The following is a 6,000-nucleotide window of genomic DNA, read 5'->3' on the forward strand; positions in this document are numbered from 1 at the left end:
GGATATTGAGGCCAGCATACCTAGTCTTTAATTGCCTGGCTCTTCTCTTCCCTTTTTAAATGTCACTGTGGTCTTTGCTCTTCTGCAGTCAGCTGAAATCCCATCTTCCCTCATGCAGTTCAACATGACTTCTCTAAGAGTACGGGCAGCAGTTACCCTTGGACTAGTTCTTCAAGTTCACTATAGTAAATCACAGATTCTGAAAACTTGAAAGCATCATTCTGACTTGGAGAATTTCTAATTCTAAAATAAAAGTAGAATACATTTTGACAAATATTTTTGCTGCGTGCCCAGGATTTCAACTTCTGTCTTGAACTTTTGCAAGCAAGCAAGCAAACAACATAGATTCACTGTTAAAGAAACGTAGTAACATCTGGTTGGTTAGCAAATTTCTTTATTTGTTTTTAATTAGACTGAATAAGTGTAGTAAATCACTGCTATATGACTTTGAGGCTAGATGATAAAGTCAAGGATCCTATGAACGAAGTGAAAATCTACTGTCTGGGATCATTAGAAATCTGTTAATTTGTTCTGCTGCTGCAGACATAAAGGGGGAAATATCCTTTATCTCTACTTTTCTTGCATCCAGTTTATCCTAATATTATTAGAAAGTTTCATTTCTAAATCTCTTTAGTAAAGTGGCCCACTTGAGTTTACCCACTATGGGTTTGTTATTAATACCCTTTCAAAAGTGTACATGTGCGAGTGTGAAATAACCAGAATTTTGTGACTCATTATTATTATTTGGGGAAATAGGAAAGCAGATTTTAAGCTTGTATGGGAGCTGATTCATCACTAAGCCATGAAACATACCTGAAATTACTGTTTCAGCAGTGGTAAAGTAGATTTTGGTGTAAAGCGCCAGACATGAGATCTGAGGCATCCACAAATGTCACCATCCTATGCATGTAAAGTGCCCGTAGGCTGCTCCTCTAATAAGTACTATGTCATTCCCAGAAGTAACTTTGTGGTACATTGAGACTGCCTCTCCGCTGTGAAAGTTCATGTGCCTCTGGCCTACTAAGCAGCCTTGTCTGAGGTGAAAACACTGCATCTTTAGCAGTCCAGCCAAAACAGCATCCATCTTGGCAGCATCACAATCTTCACCCCAAAACGTTGCACCCACCCTAGGCCAGTTCACCACGTAAGGCTGAATTTCTCCTCTTGGCACAAAGCCCACAAGGATGAGAACTGAGTGTTTAATCTCACTGCATTCATGTGAGCTTGAAGTATAATGTAATTTTAAGGACCTGAGATGAAGCCAGGAAAAACATACATGTGTTAAAAGCAATTAGTTTGAATTAAAAAATTAGAAAATGGAAGTCTGGACCTTTGTGCAGCACCCTTGCCAAGGATTTGAATAAGCAGCTCTGAGGCCAATTTTCCTGTATCTGTGTTCACAGCAGGAGTGAGTCCTTGGGTGTAGTTTCCAGCTTGAAGCGATTTTACAGGGTGGTTGCTCCTTTAATGTAGTCCTTTCATTACACTCCGATCTCCCATCTTCCCTCAGTTCAGTAGCCCAAATATAGGCTTGATCCACAAACATTTTGCATGCCAAAGCACTCCTTTCTCCTACAGACTTTTGTTGGTGCCCCCATCCCCTGATATTGCCACCAAGCATATCCCAAACCTATGGGTGGATGGCTTACACCCATCATGGCTTGTAGACCAACCAGCCAGAGAACCCAAAAATCAGGCTTGGGGATGACCAAATCAGTATTTCAACATTTGCCGTGATAGTTGCATGCCTTGCTGTGCTTTCCATTCCTGATCTCTTGCCATGCAAGTTTGACTGTGTGGATTCCCACCAGACGTTTAAATGTGCATGTAATATTTTCCTAATAAATCATGTTCAGTGTAGACATTTCTTCACAGATTGGATTTTGAGTGGTAGAATAATAATTTAGCCAGAAAATGGTATCGTTTTAATAGGAACAGATGATGCTTTGACAAAATAAATAAATAAAATCCAGGTTACTGGGGAAGGGCAGTGCCTCTCAAATTTAAACACTGAATAGGCATCACACCTGCACAAAGGTGAGTGAAAAAGGTTCCTATCTCTTGTTTTGTCTCCAAGTTGCTTTTTGCATGACTAGCTGGATATTTGCTAGCAGGTTTGATCACTGAGAAAGAATGCAGCCTCCCCTCAGGCTGGCTGTCAGCTAATTAACACTAATGATTCCCTGCTTTTAGCATTCCACTTTAAAGTTGCATCACCTTTTATTATTTTACTATTTTTAATCTCTTTCCTTCACTCTCATAAAGTTTTTGTTTGGGGCTTTAGTGGAGGACTAATCCACAATCCCCAATTGTATATACTTTTTTAATAGCTATGCCTCATTAAATGAGTTAATACTTGCCTAATTGTAGTAGCAAAGCAATAAAATCCAATCCCTACAAAAATGTGATACTGTAACTTCCTTTCCTCTAACTGATGGTGCGCTGGGCTACCAGCCAGGGAAGCCAAATGGAAATAGGAAACAATATGAACAAATAAATTCTCTTTCTGAGGTTTAGATGTAAATGTTTCATTGGTTGCTTTTTTCGTCTTCTGTCATTGCTTGGTTCATTTTTCTTTGTCTTTGTTCCCACCTTTCATTCTGTCATTGTCCATGTGGATTTTGGAGAAGAAAAGGAGCTGGCCCATAGAGGAATTACTTTTTTTTTTTTAACTCTTTTTGCCTCTTTCTCACCTGTAAGCTATTCACTTCATTATAGGTTCCATATTCTGTTGCAAAAGCAAATATAACAAATACACAAATAACATGCACATGACCACCTTCTCCCCATGAGCTATACAGAGGACCATAGCAAAGTCAAAGTAGCATATTCCTTGTACACGGTTTTATTATATTCCTGGTGCTTATGCATGCTGGGGAAGTGACCACAGAAGGAAGGCAACCTGAAGCACAGGGCTGAAGAAATCACAGAGCTTTGCTGGCCTTCACATACAAAAGTACAGCTTATTATCACCCTTCTCCTGTAGTTTCTATCTTCTTTCTATATATTGTCTGACATACAAACATCAGTTAAAAAAAGGTGGGGTGAGTTGTTTGTTTTTATTGCACCCACATCCTAACTGTGCCTTATTAGTAGTAAGATAAAGCAGCTACCAGTGAATGGGGTCTTAGGTCTATGATAAGTAGTCAGGGCTCTGTTAACTCAGCTGTGCTCTTTAGGCCATAAGGAATATGAAAGTTAGGGATGTGAGTGTTTTTTTTAGCTCAATTTCTTTGTATGATATGATGCTGTTTGTTTGTTTGTTTTTGTTGTTGTTTGTTTGTTTTTGGAAAAAATCTGCAAAAAAACACAAGCAAAAAAAACCCCAAACAACAGTCTGAATGTATGTATCTCGTCTGTTCTTAACTATTGTAAGTGCGATACCACAAGAATCTTGTCCTTTTCTCACAGCTTATCCACTTTAGTGATGTGACAGTCTTCACTGGTATCTACTGGTTGCCTTTTTATAGAAGCCCCATTCCTTGGACAAAATCTTTTTGTTTAGGGTTTTAGTACAGGCAATCACTATCGGTTATATGGCCTCTTAATGAGATCATATAATTATTTTGGCTATATTCATTTGTTGCTCTGCCCCTGTAAGGGGAGCAGTAAAATTACAGTTGAAATACTTCACCAGCGTCAAGAGCAAGATCTTGTGGGTCATAGCAGATGCTGTTCCTTGAGAAAAGATGTCATTCTGATTTGAACAGAGTGATATTATCCATCTTATACTAAACTAGTGAAAAAAACAGCTTGAAGGCTTCCTTCCTGAGCTTACTGAAGTCCAGATCAGATGCTTTTCTAGTTTATGTCCTCAGTGTTTTAATTATTTCATGGACGGGTCCAAATGAACCGTTGAGCAAATATGTCTTAAAAGCATGCCCAAAAGGAAACTTTCAAAACAGATCACATCTTTTATCATTTTATCAATAGATATGACTTTTTTTCGAAGCAACTATTCTTATCACATTGTTAAACGTTCCCAGTTTGCTATGATAGGGTTGTACAGGCTGAATTAGTCTGTGTTGCTGAGACTATTTAAAAATGTTTACCCAATAAATATGACGTGGGCTTGGTTCAACAGAGGCATGCAATACACCTAATGTTTTAGGCTGAATGTTAGCACTTTTTCTTGAGGGAGAGATTGCCACTACTATAGAGAGAAAAATCTTTGCTTCCAGAGCAAAAATATCCAATAGAGCTCAAGAGAGTTGTCAGAAATTTCACCTGCAGTTTATGAAGAACTGATTAATTTTCCAATGGGAGGGTGACAGGAAAAAATTCTGGTCGAGTACCTGAAATACTGAGTTCAGTAAAATCAGAGGCAGAAGTAGAAGGCACGGGGGAAGCATTCCTGTTTCCTTCATTTAGCCTTAGCCGAGTGCGGACACAGGGCTAAAGTTACCACTCTCTCCAGAGATGCTCTGCATGGTCTTGCATGTACAATGGGAACAGTGCATTATAAATCTCTTTGCAGAGCTTAGGAACGTAAGGTTCTTGGAAGGAAAAATATGTTGACTCTTGTGTCATTTTGGGGTTGCGGAATTTCCAACTTTGCTATAATTGCCTAGCGCTTTGCATTTGTGAGAAAGTAGAATGAAATGTCTGAAAATTGTGTTCTGCATATTGTAAAAGTCCAACTGTAGCTCAGAGAAGTACTCATGAGACTTATTGCTACCATTATAAGCTTAGAGTAATGCGCACATATTTTTCTTTTTAGACCATGCACACTATATTCAACCCCTCAGGGTATAAAAAAAGAACACATTGAATTTTGGGGTGGTTTTTCTTTTGTTTTGATCTTCCTGCATCAGATGCACCACCTCATGCCAGCAGGCTGGCTCAGCTAAAGGCGAGGTCCTGCTAGCTGGTAGTGAGTCCCAGCCAACACAACATGTGGCACTCACAGTGCCGTGGCCTTAGAGGTCTGTCCAAAGGCCCCAGTTTTACTGCTGAGTTGGGATTTCCCTACAGCAGGAAGGCTTTGCTCCACCATGGGGAAGGGACGGATAGAGGGCCCAAAGAAGCAGCTGCAAGGGGGTGGTGGAGAGTGAACAGGTTGCAATCAGGCTGTAAAATTGGAAGCCCAGTGTCAGGATTTCCTATCGGTTAATGGCACTGGCTCAACAAATCTCCAGTCCTCACCAGGGCAATGTAAAATAGTGAGCAGTGGTAGAATGTTTTATTAATGAAAATGCTCATAATTTGAGGCCCCTGAGATTTCATTCTCCTTGTGTATTGGTTATTGTGCCTTGGCACCAGAGAACTAAGATAGTAACACAGTCTTTGCTTAACAACTTTGGTTCTCATTGTTTATTCATGGCATTTTGAGCATACAGTAGCTATTTACTTTTTAATTTAAGTGGATATTGTTTTCCTCCTGTTCAAGGTTCCTAACAAGCCTTAGGTCAGCCTTATACGGAAGGTGTGAATGTTTCCATTAAATCACAGCAAACATGATGGGTTTAGCTATTGAATAATTCAGAGCATTTCATTCGGATGTGAACTATTTTACCAAATCAGCAACAAAAGGAGTTATGAAGCCTCTGTCAGTAAAGTCTTTCAAGAAAGTAATAGAATGGGATCTCATAGAAATCTCTTAATGTAGTTGAGCTGTAGAAAATCTCTCTGGATCTTCTGAGCTTGAGACTGCCTGATTCACCCATAGTAATACCACACCTCCCACCAAAACTCTTGAAAAGTTCTTGCAATAAAAGACAAATATCATCCTTCCCATTTTCCTGGTGTGCTGGGCACATATGGACTCTAAGACCTGCTGAAAGTGTCTCAGGTGGTTGTTAATGTTGATGCCTGAATCGTGGCTGATTCCCACCTCGTATGGTCCCCCTACTGCTGGACTGTTCTGCTTTGCAGGATGATTAATACAAAATACTGAAAAAGTATTAGAATTGCAAAGTGCGTAAAAAACAAAATTGCACATTACTCTCCTGCTGCTCATCAATCCGTAGCTTTTCTCTCATTTTCTCTCAGCCCTCCATC

The sequence above is a fragment of the Meleagris gallopavo genome, chromosome 1, assembly GCF_905368555.1.
Source record: "Meleagris gallopavo chromosome 1, MGAL_WU_HG_1.1, whole genome shotgun sequence".
Taxonomy (NCBI): Eukaryota; Metazoa; Chordata; class Aves; order Galliformes; family Phasianidae; genus Meleagris; species Meleagris gallopavo.